Below are 27,039 nucleotides of genomic sequence, written 5' to 3'. Positions count from 1 at the left end.
ATATTGGACCGAATAGAACTAAATAGACGAAAAAAGTCTTTTTGAAACCTGATTTCTAAAAAATAGAAAAAGAAAAAGTAAAGGTGCTCTCATGTTCTCTGGATATTTGGTAGCAGAGTTCGTCCTGTAGTATTTCTCTTACAGGAGTTTAGTGACCTCCCAACGTGAGGTCTGGTCTCGTGTCTGTAAGTCTTCTAGTTGTGTTTGGTGTAGTGTTCGTTACTGTGCGTGATAGCAGATCAAATGGCTGATGAGCTGGAACAACTGTGGAGTAAACTTAAGGTTACAGAAGAGGAAGATGAGGGTATAGAACTAGGGAGTAGTTGTACAGAGGCAGCGAAAGCAGTGGGAAAAAACTGTATAGTTATGAAGATTCTGACCATGAGGAGTTTAAATCTAGACACACTGAGGAAGAACTTGAGAATGCTCTGGAAGCCGAACAGGGGATTGCAAATTTCGGAAATAGATGAAGAAATTTTCCTTGTGGAGTTCGGTGATGGAAAGGATAAACAAAAGGTACTTGAAATGTGTCCCTGGAGCTTTGAAAAACAGCTGATTGTCATGAAGGAATTCGAGGGGGAGCTCGTTCCAAGGGATATTGAGATGAAGCATTGTCCGTTTTGGGTGCAGATTTTCAATCTGCCTCTCAAGAGCAGAACAAAGGAAACGGGTTGGGCAATCGGGTCTACAATAGGGGAAGTGCTGGATGTTGATGTATCGGATTCAGGTGTCCAATGGGGGAGATGCTTGAGGGTACGTGTGAATGTTGATATCACAAAGAAACTCATCCGTGGGAAGAAGATAAAAATTGAAGGAGGTGAGAACAGATGGGTAATCTTCAAGTATGAAAGGTTACCAAATTTTTGTTACAGGTGTGGAAGGCTTGACCATGCCATAAAGGAATGTCCAAAGGAGCAATTGGTAAATGAAGGGAAAGAGGAAGGAAGCCTACAGTATGGGACTTGGTTAAGGGGTGATCCATGGAAGAAGTATGGAGGGGACACGGCCCATTCCGGTCAGGGGAGAGGTCAGGTACACCGGCAGAAGTATGCCGATAATGCAGCGGTTAAGGTAGTGGAGCATAGAAGGATGGCCGGAGCTGAACAGGGGCAGATTGGTGAGCTGGAGCGTTCAGTTCCAGGCGTGAATCACAATGCCCAAAGGGAGATTTCCCAATGTTCTGACAGCCCAAAGGGGTTGGGGAGTGTTGTACACGATTTGGGAAAGGTCAATGGGAGTCTAGAGAAAGCAGAGGAAAAGGAAGCTAAGTTAGGGGATGATAGCCTAGGAATCCAATCAACTCAACCTGACATGAAGATGGCAATGCAGTGGGAAAAAGCTGATGCGGACAAGACTATGCCTCCCTTTAAATTCAATCTGGCGCCAAACAAAATTCCCACTCAACCCGGTTTGGAGGAGGTGATATCTGAGAGCGAAATGGGCCCTATGGCAATGAGCTTTGAAGAAAATGTGGGCTGGGTTGCTGAAAAAATGGGCCCAATATCCAAGCATTGGAAAAGGTTGGCAAGAGAGATTAAGTCTGATGCTCCAAAGAAAAATAAAAGCCCAACAAAACAAAAAAGGGAGTGCCCAACACCATTAATAGAGTTAGACCCAAATGCTCTGGAACTGAAACGGAGAAAGGGGAAAAATAAACTTGTTGTCTCAGAAGATGAAAACACAATGGATGGCGGTGTGGCGGTGGCTGCGAGGCAGCACCGCCGAGCCAAATGACGCTCTTAGCTTGGAACTGCCGGGGCTTAGGGTCAAACCTGGCGGTTCGAATCCTCACCGACAAAGTGAAGGCAACTGACCCAACGTTGGTCTTTCTAGCAGAAACAAAGGCTGGCGTCAATCGAATAAAAGGTGTGCAACGTAAACTTAATTATACTCAGGGGATTATTGTTCCCAGTGACGGAAGAAGCGGCGGCTTGGCTTTATTGTGGAAGGAAGGTTCTATGATTGATTTTAAGAGCTGCTCGAATTCGCATATTGATGTGGTTGTCCGTGAGTCACCATCCTCTGAGCCATGGCGTGTCACTGGCTTCTATGGTCATCCGGAAACCAATAAAAGGTACATCTCTTGGCACTTACTCGATTCACTTAGTATACAATGCAATTTGCCTTGGGTGGTTTTGGGAGATTTTAATGAGATTCTATATTCTAATGAGAAGTTGGGTGGTACTGTGAGAGAGGCAAAACAAATGGCGGATTTCAGGGATTGTTTGAATAGATGCGGCTTAATTGATCTTGGTTTTATTGGGCAGAAATACACATGGTGTAACGGACGTTTTGGGGGAGATAGGACCAAACTTAGGCTAGACAGGGCTGTAGCCAATGAGGGGTGGATGCTGAGATTCCCGGATGCAAGAGTGTTTCACTCTTCGATGTCTATATCGGATCATTGCCTCATTAAGTTAAGCTTGAAAAGGGATCAGATTAGGAGACCTCAAAAAAAGAGGTTTATGTTTGAAGCCATGTGGACGAGAGATACTAGATGCCGGGAAGTTGTGGAGTCGTCGTGGGACTTTGGGGGGAATTTGACTAATGCTCATCTGGTTGATAGATTGAGGAATTGTAAGGAAAGGTTAAAGAGTTGGAATTGGAGAGAATTTGGCAATGTGAACCAATTACTGAGGCAAAAGAGAGAACAACTCCAACACTTGGAATCTATGAACAACCTTCACGAAAAGGCAGAGGAAACTCAGCAGCTAAAAGGGGAGATTAATGAAATATTGACAAGGGAGGAAATAATGTGGAACCAAAGGTCTAGGACTATGTGGATGAAGTGGGGGGATCGAAACACAAAATTTTTCCATGCCACTGCAAGTCAGAGACGTAAAAGAAACGGTATTGTGGGGCTGATGGACACGGATGGGAGATGGCAGGTTGACCCAGGAAACATTGAGGGCATCATTCTGGAGTATTTTGGTTCCATTTTCAAGTCAAACGAGCCTGTTGATTTTGAAGCAAGCCTAAGTGCTATCCAGCCCAAAGTGACCCCGGTAATGAATGCAACGTTGACAGCCAACTTCAGAGCAGAGGAGGTTTGGAATGCACTTCAGCAAATGCACCCTACTAAGTCTCCTGGCCCAGACGGTATGTCCCCAATTTTTTATCAAAAATACTGGGATGTAGTTGGTACAAATGTCATTGATTGTGTGTTGCATACTCTTAATACGGGGGTGATGCCCCCTGGTCTGAATGAAACTTTTATTTGTCTCATCCCTAAAGTTAAGTCCCCCCAAAAAATTTCTGAATTTCGCCCTATTAGCTTATGCAATGTTAGCTATAAGATAATTTCCAAGGTGCTAGCTAATCGGCTAAAGAAAATTCTTGCCGAGGTTATTAATGAATCTCAGAGTGCTTTTGTTCCAGGGAGGCAAATAACGGACAATGTCCTTGTGGCGTTTGAAACGATGCACTGTATCAATGGAAAGAGGAAAGGCAAGGAGGCTCTGATGGCACTGAAGCTCGATATGAGCAAAGCATATGATAGGGTGGAATGGCGGTACCTGGAGGTGATTATGCGAAAATTGGGTTTTAATGAGAGATGGATTTCTTTGGTGCTGATGTGTATTAGTACAGTTTCTTACTCAGTGCTAATTAATGGGGAAGCAAAAGGAAACATTGTTCCTTCAAGAGGGCTTCGACAAGGGGATCCAATTTCTCCGTATTTGTTCTTGTTGTGTGCGGAGGGATTGTCTGCAATGCTAAGAAAGGAGGAAGAGCATGGAAACATTCGGGGAATCTCAGTTTGCAGAGGAGCGCCCCAAATATCCCATCTATTCTTTGCGGACGACAGTATTGTCTTTTGTAGGGCAAATGTAGAGGAGGGTAGAAGAATCCTTAAAGTCTTGGAGGATTATGAGGGTGAGTCGGGGCAAAAACTAAATAAGGACAAAACTTCCTTATTTTTCAACAAGAACACAAAGAGAGAGGTGCAAGAACAAATTAAGCAGATTTTTGGGGCCCAAATCATCCAACATCATGAAAAGTATCTCGGTTTGCCACCACTAGTGGGAAAGGGAAAGCGGAAGGCTTTTAACCGCATTAAGGATCAAGTGGGCAAGAAAATAGCGGGATGGAAAGGGAAATTGCTATCAAGTGCCGGAAGGGAGATCTTAATCAAAGCCGTCGCCCAAGCCACCCCCACATACACGATGAGTTGTTTCAAGTTGACGGATTCACTTTGTAGGGAGTTAAATTCTATGATGAGCAGCTTTTGGTGGGGGCAGAAAGATAAGGAGAGAAAACTGGCGTGGATAGCATGGGAGAAGCTCTGTATTCCCAAAGAAGAAGGGGGCATGGGTTTTAGAGATTTAAGAGCTTTCAACCTTGCTCTTCTCGCAAAGCAAGGATGGAGAATCCAACAGAATTCTAACTCCTTAGTGCACCGGGTATTCAAAGCAAGATATTTTGCGGATAGGCCTTTTAAGGAGGCTGTACTAGGAAAACGCCCATCATATGCTTGGCGTAGCATTTTTGCAGCGAAGGATGTTGTGCTTTCAGGATCAAGGTGGGTGGTTGGGAATGGTGAGCAAATTGATATTTGGAAGGATAGGTGGTTGCCCACTCCGGATTCCTTTAAAGTTATTAGCCCGAGGATCAGCTTGGAATCATGCAAGGTTGCCTGGCTGCTGGATAAGGAGACTAGATCGTGGGATATAAGCAAAGTAAGAAGCTCTTTCCTCCCTCATGAAGCCGATACAATCCTTGGAATTTCCATCAGTCCGCGCTTGTTGAAGGACTCTTTAATTTGGGCATGGACAGCCAATGGGAGGTTTTCAGTTAAAAGTGCATACAAGGTTGCTCAAAAATGCTTGAAGGTGAGTGGCCACAATGCGAATGCAGGAAGTGCCTCAAAAAGTGATAAGATGAGATCCTTATGGAATTTGATTTGGAAGTTAAAATGCCCAAACAAAATAAAGCAATTTATGTGGAGATCCTGTAGAGACATACTTCCAACAAAACATCGATTGAGAGCTAAGGGAATTCTCATTGAGGATGACTGTGAACAGTGTGGGATGTGTGAATCTGTGGGGCATGTCTTATGGGGGTGTAAGGTGGCTGCTGATGTTTGGGGTGCTTCAAGACTTAAGCTCCCTGCAATACCCAACCAGACACAAGTGTTCCTTGATTTAGTGTGGGAAATTAGAGAGAGGAAACCCGATATTGACTGGGAGACTTTTGCAGTCACAGCTTGGAGCATATGGAACCACAGAAATGCTCTCAAACATGGGGGGCAATGTAAAGATGCAGGCCGAATTATAAAAGACGTAGCAGAATATATAAAGGAATTTAGGCAGGAAAATCTCTGCCTGAAAGAGCCTTCTAAATTACCAAAGTCTCATTGGTCTCCTCCTAGGTGTGGCTGGTATAAAATAAATGTGGATGGGGCTGTTTTTAAGGAGTCTGGAAGTTGCGGAGTGGGGGTGGTCATAAGGAATGAAGAGGGGCTGTTGATGGGTGCAATGAGCAAGCGGGTGGAGCTGCCGCTGAAGGCTTTGGAGGCAGAGGCTTTGGCTGTACAGGAAGGTATCCAATTAGCAGGGGAGTTGGGCTTAAGGGAAATCATAATTGAAGGGGATTCTCAAGTAGTCATAAAAGCTCTGCAGAATTTTGAGTCTTGCCCGTGGCCTGTGCAGAAAGTTGTTGAGGGATCTTTGCATAGTCTTAGTTATTTTAAGGCGTGGTCTGCTTCTCATGTTCGTAGGTGTGGAAATGAAGCAGCTCATTTGATGGCTAAAATGGCCAAAACTCTATCAACGTGTAAGATTTGGGTGGAAGACATTCCACCTAATATTGTTGACCAAGTGCTCAAAGATGTAACAAACATGTTCTCTGTTTCGGTCAATTGAAAAGTTATCCAAGTTTCTTATCAAAAAAAAAAAAAAAAAGAACTAAATAGACGAAATGGACCAAATTGGACCGAATAGACCTAAGTGGACAGTATGGACCAAATTGGACCTAATAGACCTAACTGGACCGAATTGGTCAAATTGGACCAAATAGACCTAGGTTGACCGTATGGACCGAATAGATCGAAGTGGACTGAATGGACCGTATTGGACCGAATTGACCGAACAGGACCGAATTGACCAATATAGACTGAATTGGACTAAATAGACCGAATTGGACTGAATTGACTGAAGTAGTCTGAATGGACCTAATTGAATTGAAGTAGACTGAAGTAGACCGAATTGGACCAACATTAACAAAAGTGGACTGAAGTAGATCGAATCGAACCGAATTGATGAAGTGGACCGAATGCCAATCTGTTATTAACATAGCCAAGATTGTGTTTTGATATAAATTCAAATTCTTACTTCCAAAATAATCAAGTATTCACTCAAACAAAAATCAAACCAAAACTATAAGAGAGAAAAATATGCTACTTGTAATGGGAAACTAAAAAGTGTAACACCAAAATGTATGAACCCAATATAAAGTTTTAAAAATTACAATGATTCTTCAATAAAGAAGAGTTGTAAGAAAGAATTTAAAAAAAAATGAAGAGAGAGAGAGAGAGAGAGAATAACCACGTCTCAAGAGAGAATGTGAGAAAATAATATGAGAAGAAAAAAAAGAAAAAAGCAAAAATATTAAAATAAATACCAAATTATCCAAGTCAAGTTATGTTATGTAATAAAATATCATTATATTCTTATATACTATCTTTATATATATAATGCAATAGGATAATATCTATGAAATCAAAGAGAAGAAAAAAGATAACAACTTAAAAACATAACTTAATCACATCAACGCAAAGTAGAGTTTCAAATAATACAAAAACTTATAAACTTAAAGTAGAGATGCAAGAAAAATAATAAAAAAAATCCACCAAAAAATTTAAAAAAAAAATTAAGAGAGAGAAATAACCTTAAGAGAGTAGGAAAACTATGTATAGAATGAAATTGAGAATTGTAAATTTATAGTAAGAGTGGAATAAGAAAAGTAAAAAATAAAGGAAGATAAAGAGATTGAGGAAAAGTGATATTAAGATAGATAGTAGTGGAGGGATGAAAAGATAAAAGGGAGGGGAAATGTTGGTGAAAGTATAACATTAAGTTGAGAAATTAATAAGAGAAAAAAAAAGAATTAAAAAAGAAGAAATAGAGAGAGAACGTTGGAAATGGATGGATGATGTGGTTATTGATATGGCTCAACAGGAGCGTAGCAACAATAAATGCTACGCTTCAACTTTTAGATATATATAGATATAGATTATTAAGCACTACTTGTGTAGAACTTTAAAATAATGATAGCATTGTACAATAATCTTGTAAAATAGTCAAATATGACCAAACAATAGTATTTTGACATGAAAAATCATTCCTTGTATTCTAGGCATGTTATGTATTGATCCTAAACAAACCATTTCATCAATGGTATTAAATATAAATACCAGAAGTTTAGGCTAGTGGATAAACCAACAAATATGCAAATACTATAGTTTAGCTACATTCAAAACCATACCACATGATCAAGTGTTATCCTAATCATAAAATGGTGTTAGAACATATTGAAAACTAGGAATGCGACCCATAACCTCATATGACAATTATTACAACAACAAGTCAAGCAATCCAACCACATAACTCATGGAAGTACTTTATAAAACACTTGACATACAACAAGCGCATGCTCACATCCATGTATGTCAAAACCATCTCAAATGCAAAGGAACACACTTTAAAACCAACTCATCTCAACACATGAAACAACAAAACTCATATGGTTGCTCTAGGAAAGCAACCCTTAAATTAGGGATGGACCTAGGTGGGGGCTCGGGCCCCCCCTGGGTCCATTTTCTTATAGTTATAATATGTTTTATTTTTATAGTTGGGCCCCTTTCCAAAACCTTAGGCTCTCCTTCTCCTCAATAAGCCTAACTAGCCTCACCTAAATAGCAACTATCCAATAAAAAAACATAACAAAAACAATAAAAACATTCACAATGGTGCTTTTATTTTAGCAAAAAAAAAAAAAAAAAAAAACTATTTTACCACCAAAGAACTAAAAAATCATGTGTTATTGGAGAAGCTAAAACTAATTTTTTGCAATTATAGTAAACTGGTATAAATACCAATTAATTGTAGCAAGTCATTAAAAATAAAATATAATATTTTAATACGATTTTATCTCTTCCTTCAATCAAAAAACTCAAATTCTCTCGCTTCCTTTATTATTTTAATGAGTTGTTTATATTATTTTAAATGAAGTGGTAAAAAAATAGAACATTTGATATTGGGTGTATTGTAAAGTGAGGTAGTAAAATAGATAAAGTAGCTTTTGGAGGTGCTAAAAACTAAAAATTTTAGTACCACCACTGTGAATACTCTTAACTTCAAGCAAAAAAAGAAATCTTAGCCAGCCTAGTATTAGAAAAAACATTATTTTATTTTTGTTTGTCTTCGTTGGTAAATAATTGCATCTTAATGTGTTTAGAGACAATGATTTTGAGTATTTATAATTTTTTAATACTATATAGATGCCTATTTGGAGTTTTTTTTCTTCTTTATACTCTAGCCCCCGCTAGTTAAAATCCTGGGTCCATCCCTGCCTCAAATAGCTGTCAGTAAATTAGACAATCAAATCATCTCATCAAAGCAAAAGCCCCCAAATAAATTGAACAAAACCCAGACCCCCCAATGTTTCATCAGTCACCAAATTCTTGAAGTACTTACAATAATAATCAAGAAATGACAACATCCAAAGGATCCCATAGATGTAATTGGAAGAATGGTTGCATTTTTACCTTGAAAACAATGACTTATAAATCACAGGATTTGATATAGATGAGCTGGCAGGAGAACAATGACCGGAGGAAGGAAGTTGATTACCCGAGGAGACTTTTTTTTTTTAGTGGGGTGTTACAAAAGAGTAATGTTAGGGACATAGAAATGCACAACTTTTTGCTACAACTTGCCACGTGATGAGTTGTGATTGGTGAATGTGTGATGATGGGTCATGTGGGGACATACTCCCACCACTTACAACTCGCCATATAGCGAGTTGTGACACAAAGTTGTACATTTTTATGTGTCCTTAGCATTACTTGTGTTACAAAATATTAGTAAACTACATGCACCTTAGATTGAATTATCATTTGTCTCACATAAGTGGATTATCTAGTGTAAAATATATGATTGAGCCTTTGTAGTCTTGTAGATAGTCGGGTTTACGGTTATGGTTGTTAGTCTGTTAGGAAGATTAGTTATTCAGTTATTTTTCCTTTCCATATACTTTGTTTCTTGTATATATGAGCACAGCCTGTACATTTTCTTCAATTAATTAAATCCGTATAAAAAAATTCCCAAATCTTGCATTTCAAAGCAAACTTAAAGCTCGCTAACAACGTGTAATATTGTAAGAGAGATGTCTTTTAAGACTATCTCATAAGATAATTTTTCATGTTGCAAAAGTAAAGAGCGATATTGCATTTGACAGCATAAAAAACATAAACCACTACGAACAATAGAGCGTTTGGTATCTTTTCATGTATAAGGTCAGGTAATCTTTTTTGTGTTTCCTAGAATGATAGGGATAAGTTTTTATAGAGAATTTTACTAATACTAGAAAATGAATATTTTCTAACAAATCTATGGTGAATTTACAACTCTATTTTTTTGTTGTAAAATATTTTTTTAGCATTTTTGGGTGCTAACTTCGTTGTAAAAACTTGGCCAAACTAAAATTATTTTCGATTGATTAAGAAAATGAAGTGAAAAAAGTTGTATAGCATTTTATGGTAAATTTTTTGGCGATTTTGGCCCATTAGCATTCATTTTTAAAATATTTAGGCCCGAAACACTGTTTGGGAAATATATAGCAATATACCACTTTTTTAGGTACTCGAGCTTGCCAAGCTCGAGTACCATGTTTTTTTAATCCACTATCGCCCCATATTCAAGGAACCCTATAGTGGCGTTTTTAAGCCCTATAGTGACGTTTTCGGGCCAAAAAACACCACTATAGGGCCCCTTGAACCTGTTATGGGGCCTTATAAAAAAAATTTGCAGGAAAACGCCGCTATAGGGACCAAAAACGTCACTATAGGGCTTAAAAACGTCACTATAGGGCCCCTTGAACCTGTTATGGGGACTTATAAAAAAATTTTGCAGGAAAACGTCGCTATAGGCTTAAAAACGCCACTATAGGGCCCCTTGAACCTGTTATGGGGACTTATAAAAAAAATTTTGCAGGAAAACGCCGCTATAGGGCCCGAAAACGTCACTATAGGGCCCCTAAACCTGGTATGGGGGCTTAAAAACGCCGCTATAGGGCCCGAAAACGTCACTATAGGGCTTAAAAACGCCACTATAGGGCTCCTTGAATATGGGGCAATAGTGGATTAAAAAAACATGGTACTCGAGCGTGGCAAGCTCGAGTACCTAAAAAAGTGGTATATTGCTATATATTTCCCAAACAGTGTTTCGAGCCTAAATATTTTAAAAATAAATGCTAAAGGGCCAAAATCGCCAAATTTTTTTGTAAAAACTTTCCACACATTATCACACGGCCCAAACCTCTATTGTGTTCTTATCGTGTTGAGGGTAGGGGGGAAATTATCCTCTGGGCCCACCAAAAAAAGTTTACCCCTCGTTTATAATTAGAGTAGTTTTAAGATTATAAATTATTTTACAATTTTTTTGTCACAACTGCAACTTTGACGTGGCAGATTGTGAATGATTAACCATTACTTACACTTGAAACTACTTTTTTTTACCAATCACACTCTGCCGCGTTATAGTTGTGGTAAGAAGTTGTGAAAAATTATGCGGTCTTAGACTTTTCCTTTATAATTGACATATAAATTGAGTTTTCCTCCTTTTCTTTGGTCAAATTTTTTCTTATAGACATATTTAATACATATTATTTCTCTTATTTTTTAAATTTCATTTAAAATAATATAAATGAATAAATTTTATCAATGTCTTGGTTCGTAGCCTATAAAAAAAATATTAGGGGTAAAAAGAAAGAAAAATGCGTGTCATGCATAAATTTTGCCCCCTTTCAAGTCAAATCTTGATGCTTTGCCATTGTTTATGAACAACCACATTTGGATGATGAACAATATTGTAGTGCAATAGAATCATGTGAATATGCTATATTTGAAAGTTGATTTAATGCCACTTTAAAAGCATTCACATCAGCTTTCAGTTAAAGTAACCCAAAAAACTCTATTTTTTCTAATCTAATGGTCTATATTTTGTATGCACACACATCAAACTTAATACTTTATTTTTTATTTTATTTAAATATTATATTTTATCTCTCTAAAATTCTATAAGAGCACTTACAGCAAGCTGTTAAAATTGCTAAAAAGCTAATTTAACATCTCAAACTATAAAAACATGCCTACAACAAAGTTGCAATGTTATACTTTTGCTTTTAGCTACAGTGAGCTGTTATAGATAACAGCTCACTGTAGCATGAAGGTAAACATTAAAAACATTTTTTTATTCCCAACGTCTCTTTTATCTCAAGTCTCTTCTATCTTCTCTCTCCTCTCCCTTTCTTTTTGATCTTGGTCTCTCTCGCTACTCAGACACTCTCTCCTCTTTCTGACTCTCCCTCTCTCTTTGATCTTGGTCTCGCTCCGCCAAATGCTGAGATGGTGGCGCAACAAGGCATGGTTGCGTTCTGCGTGGGCACCAGTTGCAGGAATTCGTGGGTTTTGGTGGTCTGGTTTCAGTGGGTTTCACCGGTCTCATTTTCTTCTCTCTTTTTCTTTCACCAGCTTGCTTTCTGTCACTTTTTTCTTTCACCCCAAGAGGAAAACCTTGAGATTTTGGGTTTGGGTCTGAGTAAAAATCAAAAGAGATGAAGATGGCCGGAACAATGGCTGCCGAGAAAGGATGGCCGGAGCGTGGGTTTGTGGAGGTGTGGTAAGTGTGGGGTTGTGGGTTTGTGGAGGATGGCCGGTCGGAGCATGGTGGTGGTTGGTTGTGGGTTTGTGGAGGTGGGGCTGTGGGTTTGGGATTATGGATGTGGGGCTGTGCTGTGGGTTTGCTTCAGACGAAAGAGAAGAAGAAATAGAGAAAAAAAAAATGAAAGGGAAAGAGAGAAATGTATAAAAAATAAATAGTGTTTAGATAATGCGAAAAATAGAAGTTTTGATGCAGTGTATTGTAACGTGGGTCAGTAAAATAAATAAAATAGTTTTACTAAAAAATTTTAAATTTTTACTGTGAATGTTGAAATTTTTACTGTAAATGCTCTAAACAAACATCGTATACTGATATTCTCTATGTGCTGTTGCTTTGAATCTTGATGTATTGTTTTTGTTTGTGGGAAAGACTTGGGCTTTGACCATAAATGTGGCTGGTGTGGTGAAAGATTGGTTATTGATTGCGTTTTCTTGGTCTATTAGTAGGGACACAACACCCCTTAATTTTTTTGGGTATGGGCTTGCTTTCTTGGGTGTTGCATACTATAACTATTCCAAATTGCAGGCCTTTAAGGTGAAAGGGGTGCAGAAGAAGGCTGACGAAGAACAAATAACAAACCCAGATTCGGCCTCAAAGAAAAAAAAAAATCAAACCCAGATTAATTAAAACTCCCTTAAACATTGCCCAACCCATAACAAACACAACCCCAACTACACAAAAATCAATCCAAACCAAACAAATCAACCCATAAAAATCAACCAAAGAATTAACCCAAACCAAGTAATCAACCCATAAATTTTGATATGCGAGAATGACCACAAGAATCGACCAATGAATCAACCCACAAATTTCGATTTGCGAACATGTCGAAGCACGTCAACCCACCATGCACTAGCAACCATAGCACCCACTTGGGAAACCGCCACTCCTACTGCAAAAATCAAACCACAAACACAAACCCAGTAACCATCTTACAAATCAAACTAAACTCATCACCCACCGACAAAGCAAACAAATATCAACACAAACCCACAAAAATCAACCTTCAGACACCCAGATTTGCCATTGCCAATTCAAACACCCACCACCACTAGATCACGACCCAAACTTAGTACCACCACCACCTATTGATGTTGATCAATGCATGTGGGAGAGAGAGACAGAGAGTCAGGTGAGAAAAGAGTGATTTAGCGGGGAGAGGAGAGAGAGAAGAGAGAGTAAAAAAGAAAAATTATTAGTAGTAGCACAAGTAATATGTCTCGCTGGTTGTAGTGATTTCAGGAGCCTTATGGCGCAAGCATGGTAGGTTCGGGTGCACCACATCTACTGTGAAGTAAATGAGTGTGCCGATTGTCTCACGAAACGGGGAAACCACCAACAGCAAGTTTTGACTATAAATGACACTTGCCCTACTTTTGTGTATTCATGTTATGCAAGGGATATGCTCAGCCTAGGGAGTAATTGATTGTGTGCCCGACGGCTGGCTATAGCTGTTAATGTATGAACACTGTTTATAAGTAAATAAGATCTTCATTTCTTCTACCCAAAAAAAAAAAAATTGAATGTTAAAATTTTTTTTTTCTTATTAGTTTGTTGAGATTGATGCATGGCCTTTTTGTGGGATTTTACTTTTTAGTTATATTTTTAAGGGAAATGCTAACGAAGGGCATTGGTTAATAATCTATTTAAAGAAAGTTTTTATGGGAAAAGAAAAAAACAATTAATGTTTTGACAGTTTTTTTCATTTCCCATAAAAGTGGTGTCAAAACTTTCCTAAAATGAATTATTAACCAATGTCCTAAGAGCACTTGTTAGCATGACCCTATTTTTAATATTAGGCTAATTAATCGCTAACCTTGTGATGCATGGGAATAACTACTGAATGAGTTTCAAGTGAAAAAAAAAAAAAAAAATCGAGTAGTAAGCAAAAATGCATGAAATTAAAAAAAAAAAAAAATGATCATGAAAGAAATAACACAAAGTTTTATTACTTAGGTAGAAGAAAGCAATGTTGCGTCTCTAGTTTAATTTGTGTTTTATATATATGCCAAAAAGTGTCTATTGATTGAAAATGTGCCTAATGACTGAAAATGTGCTATGACCAAAAAAATATTTATTAAATGAAAAGGTGTTTATTGATTGAAAATGTGCTTATTGGATGAAAATGTACCTATCAATCGAAAAATTACCTATTAAAAAATGAAAAAGTCACAACTATTCGGTGTTTATACACATTTATAAATAATATTAATTTGATTTTATAAGAAAGTATTTACATTCATAAATAGGATTACAATCGTATTAGTGGCTATCAAAAAAAAATTGTGAAAGAAAAGAAGAAAAAAAATTCTAGTTTTTGCTCCATACTTGTTGGAAAACCTCCCTGACTTACTTTGGAGTTTACGGTGGGAAAGTCTTTTCTTCATCCTCAATAAATTACACCACCGCTTTGCAGATGAATCTCCAACATATTTGCATCTTGGCAAATAGGCAACACGCTGTCACCAACCATATCACATCCTCATAGATGAGTTTTTCACTCTCTTTCTCTCTCCTCTCTCAATTCTTTGGTCTGGTTTGCTATTTTATTTTTTTCCTACTTTACTCTTCATCCCACCGTCCCAATATGCAAGATTTGAAGTCCACCGTCCAAGTCCCAAGGTAAGATTTTTTTTTTTTTGGTCAAAATACAGAACTGATCCTCTAAGTTTCATCTTTTGTCATTTCAATCTTCTAAGTTTGAGTTTTGTCATTTCAGTCTTCTAAGTTTTAAGAATAGTCAATTCAGTCCTCCGTTAGCCTTCGGTAAAGTGTTGCCGCTAACTTACCAAAACGATACTGTTTTGGATTTTTTTTTTTTAATTTCAAAACACTGAAAAACGTTATGTAAAAAAAAAAAAAAAAAAAAAAAAAAAACTAAAGGGCTCAGGGAACGACGTCGTTCCCCTAGCCCACTGAATATAAAAAATCATCTTCACCCCCAACGTACCCTAGCAGCCCTTGACCTGAGAAATTTGAGGGACAGAGGGGGAAAGAGAGAAAGAGAGACTGAGAGGGAGAAGAGAGCACTAATGTGCAGGCCATCCAAGCCATAGGAATAGACAAGAAAATCCAGCCTCCAAAGAATAAAACTCAGTTTTGCATATGTTATTTCGTTTCTGTTATCTTCCTTTGTAATTTTCTTGCTGCTCTACTGAGTCAACATTCCACCGACTATTTTTTCTTTTGTATTGCTTTGCTGTTCCTTCTTTAGTTAGGATTATTATCAATGTATCAATTGAAGATGCTAGCTGTCTCTGTAAGCACTATGCTGCAAATTAATTTTCTTGGGAAAGGATATTGCTGCTATATCTTAGGGCTTAAAAATAGATCAAAAATGAAATTTGTGAAAACTGGGCATTGATTTCAACCATTAGTATGGACGTTTCACTGTGGGGGTGGGATGATTTTTTATATTTTCGGTGGGTTGGATAAAAAATTTTAAATAACATATATCAGTTTTTTGAAAAAAAAAAAAAAAAAAAGTAAGTTAACGGTAACATTTAACAGAAAACTAACGGAGGACTACATTGACTATACTTGAAACTTATAGGACTAAAATGACAAAACTCAAACTTAGATGACTGAAATAACAAAAGGCAAAATTTAGAGGATCAGTTTTGCATTTTAACATTTTTTTTTTTTTTTTTATTACAGTTTTGAGATTACAATTTGCTTCAAGTGCCACACCTATATGGTTTGCAGTACACTTCAAGTTATTTTCAAAAGCAAAAGCAAATACTCTCAAGTTTGACCCTTCCTCTACTTGTTTTTTATTATTTGTCATCAAATTAATAAATATATTAATAATGTATATAATATAATACTATGATTATTGAAATTGATATTATTTTTAATGTATAATATAAATAAACTAATATAATCTTTATGTAAGGTCACGTTCCGAAACGGACCGCAGCCGTAGTTGGGTCCGTACGTGAATGGGCCCAGACAATATCATTTGTAGAGAGTGGGTTCGAAAGGCTAGGTCGTGATTACTCGGCAGTTGTTTTGTTAAGTTGTTCATGCATGATTTAGAGGCATTCACCCTTTTGGCCCTTTTCTCCGAAAGGACTAGACCTCCTCCTTTAGGTTGCATATTCTCCTTTTATATTGGCATGCATTCAATTTCCTTCGTCCACGTGTAGGGTCGAACTTTCCAAGACTGATACTTGTCCCATCAGTTTCAGACCCAAGTTGTTGGGAGTGGTTGAGTAAGTTAAAGAAACACGACTCTGTGAGATGCAAAGCTCTGTCTAGGGTAGGTAGTATGGGCAGCCTTTCCTAAATATTTTAGATTTCTTACAAGATTACCCCTATGCCGCTTTTGCCCCTTTTCTTAGTGTAGCTCTGGGCCAGCCGAGGGCTGTACCCTCCTCGGCGGCTTCTCTGGCCCATTGGTGCTTTGCGTTATTGGGCTTGGACTACTACCTTCTTCGGCTTGGGCCTTAAGTCTTCCTGTGAACAGGTGGATCTGGCCCATCTGTTGTCGGGCCCCACAATAGCCCCTCAAAACCATGCTGTCCGACCCCTTGGTTGGATAGGGGGGTTTTGATAATACCGAGCATTTATAGCGGCTCATTAAATTCGGCCCTTGATCAACGTCGGCGACTTTTCACCTCCCCAAGGAATGCGCCGGTCTACGAGATGTTTCCCTCGATTTGCGCGTGATGCGTTTATACCGTTTGGTTATTCGTAGTGTGCCTTTAATATCTTCCTTTTACGAGGCCTCCTAAATCAAACGGTTACTGATAACGTGGAGGAACGAAACGGACGCACATTTATTCGGGGATTTCCTGGGATATCAGAACGCGTTACGTACCCTTGTCCCCCTCCCCTATATAAAGAGAGAGGACAAAAGGTGATTCTCTTATATCTGAATCCCTCAGGCTCTTCTCAGAATTCATTTCCTCCATCCGGTTACTTAATATTCAATAATACATCCCCTACAGTAATCCGCCATGAACAAAACCTTCCTTTCCCAGAAACGTCATGTCCTAACAAAACTTGAGATGGCTCGGTCGGGGCAAGGATGACGGAGGCTCAAGATTTGCCTCCCCATTCTTTTAGCCAAAATCCGAAGCAGGGATTCGTCACACCCCATTTCTGGTGTGACTGAGTCGAAAACCTCCCTTGTCATCTCCATCCGCTCTCTCATGAGCATACCTAATATGGCTCCCCTTTTCCCTCTTTTGCTCCTTTTACTTTCTTTTCATTGCTTCCCTCTTCTTCTCCTCCTTCCCGCTCATGTCCTCCATCTTCTTTTTCCCTTGCATTCTTCAGCGACAAGAGTTTGCTGAAGTGCTTCCATGTGTTCTAATTCTTCTTCCTTCTCCTTCATTATTTTTGTATAAGGTTCTTCTCCTGATATGAGCAGTACTGAGGCAAAGATTTCAGAGAGACTTTGAAGGCGAGTTCAGAAGACGCCTGATGATTTACTTATTTGTATTACGGATGCTGTTACTGCTTTAGCAATTCATTTTTTTTTTTTTTTTTTTTTTTTTTTTGTATAGGCTTGTTTAAGCCCTTCTTTGTACGTTGTAACAATTTTTCATATTAATAAAAGTTATTGTTACTCTATTTCGTATGTCTCGTTTATATATTCTAATAAATGTGAAACCGCTGCTCGGCATAATAGTATAGCATTTGAATCAATTATAACTAAGGCCAAAGTAATCGTTGATAAAAAGATGCCATGATAACTTTAACAAAATCATTATTCAACATAACAATCCGACCAGTGAGGAATAAGACTTATCTTAAAATTAGCCGTGATGGGTACTAAATGCTCGATAAGGTGTAAGAAGCAGTTATCCGAGGACATGTTACCCACCGGATGAACGGCCTCCGTAGGTGGACGATCATTAGGTTATTTTGCCATCTCCATGACACGCGAGCCTTAACCCTTTTCAGTATTTAAGCCGAGAAATTTCTTCATTCGAGCAGCTGATTTCCCAAGGAGCCTGAGTCCGAGGACTTTGCAAAACCTGGGTTTTGTTTAGGACTTATGCATTTTACCTTATGTACTTGGTTTTTCCCTTAGGCTTGAGTCCGAGACTTGTGTCTTTATCAGTACTTGGTCTTCCCTTTTAGCTTGAGTCCGAGGACCATGCAAGCCTTAGGTTCTGTCCAAGACTAGTGTCCTTATCAGTACTTGGTTTTCCCTTTTAGCTTGAGTCCGAGGACCATGCAAGCCTTAGGTTCTGTCCAAGACCAATGTCTGCACCAGTACTTGGTTTTCCCTTTTAGCTTGAGTCCGAGGACCATGCAAGCCTTAGGTTCTGTCCAAGACCAATGTCTGCACCAGTACTTGGTTTTCCCTTTTAGCTTGAGTCCGAGGACCAGGCAAGCCTTAGGTTCCGTCCAAGACTAGTGTCCTTATCAGTACTTGGTTTTCCCTTTTAGCTTGAGTCCGAGGACCATGCAAGCCTTAGGTTCTGTCTAAGACCAATGTCTGCACCAGTACTTGGTTTTCCCTTTTAGCTTGAGTCCGAGGACCAGGCAAGCCTTAGGTTCTGTCCAAGACTTTGAGTTCAGATTCTCCCTTTCATCAAGCATTTCCCGAGGCGCTAGACAGGGTGTCCCTGGGCCTTCACGCAAAGCGGGCCTGGGCCGTGAATTTCAATTGATCCGCGAATCAAGAGATATTTCTGCAACCTCTGGCCATGCAGTACTTCTCTGACGCCCCAAGGATCGAGACGCGCCTTTACGAGGCTCCTTGAGTCTCGTGGCTGCAGTTGACGTTGGAAGTTGAGCCAAAACCACTTTGTCTGTAGCGCTCCTTGGGACGCCGCGTAAGTTGATTGCCATCATCTTGTCTTTTCAAATAAATAGGAGGGAGAGAGGGTTGCTATATATATACACCAACCCTTTTAGTTTTCTCCCACATCACACTTCCCATATCCGGAGCTCTCCTTTCTTGGCGTAACATGTTGAAGGCGAGGGTTGGGAAGAAAGAACTCTCTCCGCCGCAGAAGCGCCGTGTCCTCATGAGGCTTATATCAGTAAGGTATGGGCACAAGAAGCACAAGTTCAGGAGAGTACTCCATCTCGACCGAGGGGGAAGAGTGCCTCTCCCTCTTTTAGCCAAAATCAGAAGCAGGTTCTGTTCATGTCAGAACTTTAGTATGTCAGAAGAAAGATTCTCCGCCATTATCGCCTCTACCACGTAGTAGGCGAATATTTAGAGAAAGCCCCTCAGCTTCCCGCTCCCGGCACCTTTCCTTCAACGGTGTCAGGCTCAAGTGGGGTTTCTTTGGCTGCCTGAGTTATGGGCATGTAAGAGCGCGGGGGAAGAGTAGGGTCTCGGAGCTGTAGCCAACCTATCCTCCGACATACCTCCTCGGCTTTCTCCAGCTTTCTTGTATTTTTCTTTTTCTTGCTTATGTAGTACCTATGTAGTAAGCTCTGATGTAGGCTGATTCCAGCTTTTCATCGTACACTGTACTATTGCTTCGTTGTAATAAAAATAGAAATTTATATACTTGTTTTGGGTATTGTTCTTTTGGCACACCACCTCGTGAATGAGTGTACTCCCTGTATGTGCTTTACCTCAGTGATACTTAGGGCAGGAGCCCATTGAGACACGATTCAACTCGTTCTAACTCGTTCTAACTTGTTCTAATTTATCTATACTACCAGGCATAATAATAATTGATAGTAAGTTAAATTTAGGAAACTAACCGAGGTAACAGTTGAACGTCCTGTGATATGTGCGAGAATGCTGTCAGAGAAACGATGAACTCCAAATAATTCACTTGAGGGGGTGACCGAGCATCGAGCGACTTCGATCATGTTTTTGGAAACATGTTACTCCATTTCGTATTGGCCCTTTTGGCGTTGAGGGTCCAAGGGCAGACTAGAGTGTTCGGGCAGATCAGGAGTCAACCCAATTGTTAATGGAAAGTTTTCCTCGGGGAGGTTCTAAGATCCACGTAACGTAGTTTTCTTTGTAAGTAGTTGGTTTCCCCAGAGGCTTGGGTCCGAGGACCATGCAAGGCCTTGGTTCTGTCCAAAACTTGTATTCTTTTTGTAAGTAGTTGGTTTCCCCAGAGGCTTGGGTCGAAGGACCATGCAAGGCCTTGGTTTTGTCCAAAACTTGTATTCTTTTTGTAAGTAGTTGGTTTCCCCAGAGGCTTGGGTCGAAGGACCACGCAAGGCCTTGGTTCTGTCCAAAACTTGTATTCTTTTTGTAAGTAGTTGGTTTCCCCAGAGGCTTGGGTCCGAGGACCATGCAAGGCCTTGGTTCTGTCCAAAACTTGTATTCTTTTTGTAAGTAGTTGGTTTCCCCAGAGGCTTGGGTCCGAGGACCATGCAAGGCCTTGGTTCTGTCCAAAACTTGTATTCTTTTTGTAAGTAGTTGGTTTCCCCAGAGGCTTGGGTCCGAGGACCATGCAAGGCCTTGGTTCTGTCCAAAACTTGTATTCTTTTTGTAAGTAGTTGGTTTCCCCAGAGGCTTGGGTCCGAGGACCATGCAAGGCCTTGGTTCTGTCCAAAACTTGTATTCTTTTTGTAAGTAGTTGGTTTCCCCAGAGGCTTGGGTCCGAGGACCATGCAAGGCCTTGGTTCTGTCCAAACTTGTATTCTTTTTGTAAGTAGTTGGTTTCCCCAGAGGCTTGGGTCGAAGGACCATGCAAGGCCTTGGTTTTGTCCAAAACTTGTATTCTTTTTGTAAGTAGTTGGTTTCCCCAGAGGCTTGGGTCCGAGGACCATGCAAGGCCTTGGTTCTGTCCAAAACTTGTATTCTTTTTGTAAGTAGTTGGTTTCCCTAGAGGCTTGGGTCCGAGGACCATGCAAGGCCTTGGTTCTGTCCAAAACTTGTATTCTTTTTGTAAGTAGTTGGTTTCCCCAGAGGCTTGGGTCGAAGGACCATGCAAGGCCTTGGTTCTGTCCAAAACTTGTATTCTTTTATAAGTAGTTGGTTTCCCCAGAGGCTTGAGTCCGAGGACCATGCAAGGCCTTGGTTCTGTCCAAAACTTGTATTCTTTTTGTAAATAGTTGGTTTCCCCAGAGGCTTGCGTCCGAGGACCATGCAAGGCCTTGGTTCTGTCCAAAACTTGCATTTCGTTGTTCGTTTATTCGTTTCTTAGAGGTGTTAGTTCATCGAATAAAGCGGGGGAAGCGATCTTGATGCTTGAAGCCCCTAGACTTCCCATGCCTCTGGCATTATGAGGCGTAGCCCCTGGTGAGAACCTGTATCGGAACAACGATAAGGTGTCGCCGGTCATGAGGGTGTCTACGTAGACCCTTGTTCCACAGAAACTCAACTCCATCGCCGCTCGAGCTCACGCGTAAGCCTCCCCACAAACGGCGCCAATTGTAGGGTCACGTTCCGAAACGGACCGCAGCCGTAGTTGGGTCCGTACGTGAATGGGCCCAGACAATATCATTTGTAGAGAGTGGGTTCGAAAGGCTAGGTCGTGATTACTCGGCAGTTGTTTTGTTAAGTTGTTCATGCATGATTTAGAGGCATTCACCCTTTTGGCCCTTTTCTCCGAAAGGACTGGACCTCCTCCTTTAGGTTGCATATTCTCCTTTTATATTGGCATGCATTCAATTTCCTTCGTCCACGTGTAGGGTCGAACTTTCCAAGACTGATACTTGTCCCATCAGTTTCAGACCCGAGTTGTTGGGAGTGGTTGAGTAAGTTAAAGAAACACGACTCTGTGAGATGCAAAGCTCTGTCTAGTGTAGGTAGTATGGGCAGCCTTTCCTAGATATTTTAGATTTCTTACAAGATTACCCCTATGCCGCTTTTGCCCATTTTCTTAGTGTAGCTCTGGGCCAGCCGAGGGCTGTACCCTCCTCGGCGGCTTCTCTGGCCCATTGGTGCTTTGCGTTATTGGGCTTGGACTACTACCTTCTTCGGCTTAGGCCTTAAGTCTTCCTGTGAACAGGTGGATCTGGCCCATCTGTTGTCGGGCCCCACAATAGCCCCTCAAAACCATGCTGTCCGACCCCTTGGTTGGATAGGGGGGTTTTGATAATACCGAGCATTTTTTTGGGCAAATTGCACTTCTTCCTTAACAATACAATTGTATTTAATGTCCCTAAACTAATGGGTATATTTAGGGTAATGGTTAACAATTTATTTTAGAAAAGTTTTGATATTACTTTTATGGAAAATGAAAAAAATTGTCAAAATATTAATTATTTTTTTCCCCATAAAAACTTCTTTTAAGTAGTTTGTTAACCATTGTTCTAAGCATCCGTTAGCATTTCCCTATATATAAAGGGAAAAGTTAACGAATGCCTTAAGGGTATTTGTTAATGAACCATTTATAAAAAAATTTTTATGGGAAAAAAAAAATTCATGTTTTGATAGCTTATTCAATTTCACATATAAGTGATATAAAAACTTTCCCTAAATGATTTATAATTATTATTTTTTTATAAAGATAGAAATTCTACTATAGTCTAATCTAAGTGTATATGTACAATGACAGCTATAAGGACGCGATTTGTAACGACCCGTAACAGTGTTGGGTTCGTACGTAAAAATGCTCAAACAATATCATTTATAGAGCGTGGGTTTGAAAGGCTAGGCCTTGGTCACCAAACGGTGGGTTCTTCGTGGCGTACATACATGGTTAAGTCGTTTTCGTCCTAAGAGTCTTTCTCCTGGAGGAGGGCTGGGAGGCTCTGGTTTTTAGCCATTTTTCCCAGCCCCCTTTTGGTGCACTAACTTTTACATTATATAGTCCTTCTTGATTGATCTTAGCCCTCCACTTGTTGGTCAGGCAGATGCTTACTTCTGTACCCGTCCCACCAGCTGTCCCCTCTTACTTTCTGTTAGTTGCGATAATCAAAGTTACACCGTCCAAGCGTCTTTTCTCATTAACATAATCAGGATGCTAGCAGGTGCATTTAATGCGAAGGGGACGTATTTTCCTTGAACCAATTTTGCACCGTACCTCCACGTGGGCCCTATTCCACTCACATCCCCTTCATGGGGCGGTTTGGGGATAGCCTTCACTAAGATGTTGCTCTTCTCATCGAAGTCCTGGAGTGCCGAGAATAGGGTCGTCCTCGGCTGTTCCCCTTAACCCCTCGGCCTTTGATCACTCGTCCTCGGCACACTACCTCCTCGATACGGGCCCTGAGCCCGGATAGAGTGTGAGCCGGATCATAAGCTCCTCGGCCCTACAATAGCCCCTCAAAATCCTGCTATCCGACTTTTCGGATGGATAGGAGGGTTTTGATGACATCAGATATCTGCCAATGTCTATCCATCCTTGTCACCTATCGGTTCCCGAGACTTTTTATCTGCCCGAGACACGTTCCTAGAGCTCTTGGAAGGCGAAACGTGGCCTCATTAAATACGGGCGGCTTTGTATTTCCCACGTTCTATGGCATGATGAAGATCGAACGGTGGTGATCCCTTGGTCTTTATGGGCGGGAAAATTTGGGTAGTTACCCTAGAAAGTATAAGAGATTTTTTGGAACGGATCTGTCTCTTCAGTTTTGCATTTAAGAGTTCTAGCGCGTATATTCTGGGTTCATCTGAACTTTCGTCCAAATTCAAGTCTATCTCTAGCACAAAAAGCCTATCCGAAGTGCCTTTCCTCTTTTATGTAAGTTCCCTACCTCCATTAACTCGTGCTTTTTCTTTTCTGGGTTTATTTTTCTTTGGTTCCCTTTCTTCTCCCGTCACGGGTTGGGTTTGTTTAGTAAATCATAGAGATGGCTAAATTGAGACTGAGGAAATTAGTTGATACTGAAGAGGCGATGAATAAGTTCATTGTCGATTATAGGATTCCTCCCAACGTAAGTCTGAGGCATTGTAAGATGGGGGAGTGGCACTATAAGAGGGAAACGGGTGCGGTAGTAATTCCCGTCCTTGCCTTTGTAGAGGGGGGTATGAGAATCCCTATGGGGCCGGTAACGAGGGGTTACCTCAGGCATTTCCGATTAGCCCCCACCCAGTGCGCCGGCAACGTTTTTAGGATTCTGGGTTGCGTGGACGCTTTAAATGAGAAGATGGGGTTAAGACTAACCCACCATGATGTGAACTGGTGCTATAATCTCCAAAACTTGAAGGGGAAATCCTACTACATGAAGATGAGGGACGAAAGGGTTCGATTAATCCAATGCCTTCCTGACTCCAACAAGGGATTAAACAAGGATTTCCTTATCGTCTCTGGTGAATGGCACGATGGCGATCCGTGCCTCATAGTAGAAGGAGAACCAGGTGGGGTACTGGGAATGGAAGGGCGATGAGCCTTTACACCATTCTAATTTGATGTTGTTCGGTAACTAACCATGCATACGTGTTTTTCTTTTTGTAGATCCACACGCCTACCAACGACATTTTCACTTAGTCAACCGGGCGAACTTGGAGACTGTCTTACAAGCGGCAGTTTTTGTAAATGACGGAGATGGTCAAGTCCGAGCAGCTCACAAAATACTAGGGTACCCTCCTACTCAGAAGTCATTTGCGGACGCAAGGCACGTGATTAGCACCAGCCGTCCTTGGCTTCCGAAAATTACCGTGGTCGAGACAGGATTTTTAATCTCCCAGGAACCATCTGTCCCCGAGAACATCCCACCGGTGGGCCCCTCCTCGTCTCATCAAGTAGCAGAGGACGAAGGCGAGCTAGACCGGCCCGAGGAAGGTTTTGGGGTATTTGACGTAACCCACCAATCCGAGGATCCTTCTGGTGATATAGGTGACCCAGCCTTGTCTGAGGCGGAATTGTCGTCAGTAGGCACCTCTTCTCAAGTCGAGATGGGACTCAAGAGAAAGCCCCCAACCCCCCTACTCGAACTCCTCGAGGGTCAACCTGGGAAGGATACGCAGGGAACGCCACAACCCAATGCTCCTTCCCCACCACCTCAGCCCCAGATTGTCTAGACTAGGTCATCTTCCACCAAGTCACAGCCACAATCCCCTCGCCCCAAACTTCCTGCTACCTCCCAACCAACTCTGCCTCCTCGGCCGGAAGGCACTGATTCAAAGAGAAAGAGGAGCCCCAAGGGTAAGGAAACCATGGACGGGGGAAAATCCCAACCTTCTAAGGAGAAGGAGGAGGCTCCGCGCGCAAAACAACTGAAGATTGGACACCAAAGCAAGGGTAAAGAAACTGAAGTCCAATCCTCTCAAGGCAAGGGAAAGGGGATTGAGGCCCAGTCCTCGCCAAGCGCCTGGCTTCCTGCCCCAATGCTTCACGGGGGTTCATTACTGGAAACTGCATCCATGAGGGACCTTGGAGATGGCGAGGGTGGCTACGTGGCAGACGCACTAGGGAGAACCATGCTACTTCCCACTGACATGGATGGACTGAGGAAAATGAGGATGCAGGAGGTCTTCCTCAGTACTAAGAGGTACTTGGGCATGGTAAGGTTTCTTGAAACCTAAAACTTTATTAACTCTCGCTCCTGATTTGTCATTAACTATACATTCATCTCCCTTGCCAGGCGCTCCAGGCCACCTATAGGATGGAGGAAGAGGTGAATAATAAGAGTAAGGCGGCCGAGAATGAACGCACCAAGTGCTTAACGGCCGCGAAGACTCTCTAAGCTTCTGAGGATGACCTCACCAAGGCCAAAGCTGACCTAACAGTCGCTATCCGTGAAAGGGAGAGCGCCTCGGCGGGCTTAGCTAGCGCCCAAAAACAGGCTGAGGATCAAACAAAACGCCTACTAGAAGCCGAGGATCAGTTGCAAATAGCTAAAGACCTGATCAAGGATTTAGGTAAAAAGCTGGCCGCGGTCAAGCATGACAAAGGTGTGGCGGAGTATGCCCGTGACGAAACCGTAAGGGCCAAGCAGGAGGCTGAGTTTGCCAGAAATGAGGTTGAGGTTGCCAAGGAAACGGCTGAGGGTGATGGTTATAATGCGGGGGTAGCTGAAACCCAAGCCATTCTTAAAGCCCAGATTCCCGGAGTATGTAGGCTTTACTGCTCCCAGGTTTAGGAAGAGGCATTGAAGCAAGCTGGGGTGAATGCTTCATCCGATTTGTGGAAGGCGGAGAATATATTCTACCCTACAGCCATCCATGAGGCCACTTCCTCCAGCTTCGTGGGTATGGGTGACCAACCCGAGGAAAGGGTCACTTAGTCGGAAGACTTACAGGTTGCCGGCTCACCTAGCAAGACGCTCAAAGAGGGAGAACTTCAGGATGTGATAGAGATATCTCAGCATACGGATCCTGAGGCACCCAAAGAGGTTACTGAGCCCGTGGTTGGCACTCAGCTGCCTAATGCTGAGGAGCCAGCCATACTTGCCCAGGTCCCACAGGCAATTCCCCTTGCTGTGGTCCCCAAGAGTACCAATACTGACCCTGTTCAGCCTTCCCCAGAAAGGACTATCCTCCAGGGCGTCAAAGCTGATCCCATTCCGCCTTCCCAGGATGTGGCCGACGCAAAACTAAAGAAGTAGAGACTCTGGCTAGGCTTCGTATTTGTTTTTAGTTTAACGATTAACTTGTTTCTTTTTCATTTTGAAAACTTTGTAATCCATTAGTAGTTTGAACCTGTTGAACATGTGTATATATATGAAATCTTTTTCTTCCTCTTTCCTTTTGGTTACTTGTTTAGTTGCCCTTGTCGATACTTACTATTGTTTATGAATTTTGAGCTAATTTATCTTAACACGTATAAATATTTGTGCATGCAATACATTTAACATTACGTTTCAAAACCCTAGCTTACCTGCATCTGGTGAGCCTTGGACTCATTTCTAACCCTCATTCAATGAAAATATAGGCATCATTATAGATGTCACGTGTAGTCGCTAAGTCCTGCTTTGTGCCCAGGTTTTTTTTTTTAAGTAGTTGGTTTCCCCATAGGTTTGAGTCCGAGAACCATGCAATACCTTGGTTCTGTCCAGAACTTGATTTTAATAAGTAGTTGGTTTCCCCATAGGATTGAGTCCGAGAACCATGCAATACCTTGGTTCTGTCCAAAACTTGATTGATATTGATAAGTAGTTGGTTTCCCCATAGGTTTGAGTCCGAGGACCATGCAATACCTTGGTTCTGTCCAAAACTCAGTTTTTCTTCCAAGTAGTTGGTTTCCCCATAGGTTTAAGTCCGAGGACCATGCAATACCTTGATTCTGTCCAAAACTCAGTTTTTCGTCCAAGTAGTTGGTTTCCCCAT

The 27,039-nt window shown here is 41.1% G+C and overlaps 1 long non-coding RNA gene across 1 annotated transcript in view; it reads left to right on the top strand.

Moving 5' to 3' along the window:
* The window catches only part of LOC126706850 (uncharacterized), a 60,506-nt gene that overhangs the window by 16,728 nt on the left and 16,739 nt on the right, over positions 1-27,039 (top strand). The gene's annotated exons all lie outside the window — the stretch shown is intronic.

Source organism: Quercus robur, chromosome 11 (assembly GCF_932294415.1).
Source record: "Quercus robur chromosome 11, dhQueRobu3.1, whole genome shotgun sequence".
In the NCBI taxonomy this organism is placed as follows: domain Eukaryota; kingdom Viridiplantae; phylum Streptophyta; class Magnoliopsida; order Fagales; family Fagaceae; genus Quercus; species Quercus robur.
Note: the sequence above shows the minus strand (reverse complement) of the source record. Positions and strands in the feature narration are given on the sequence as shown.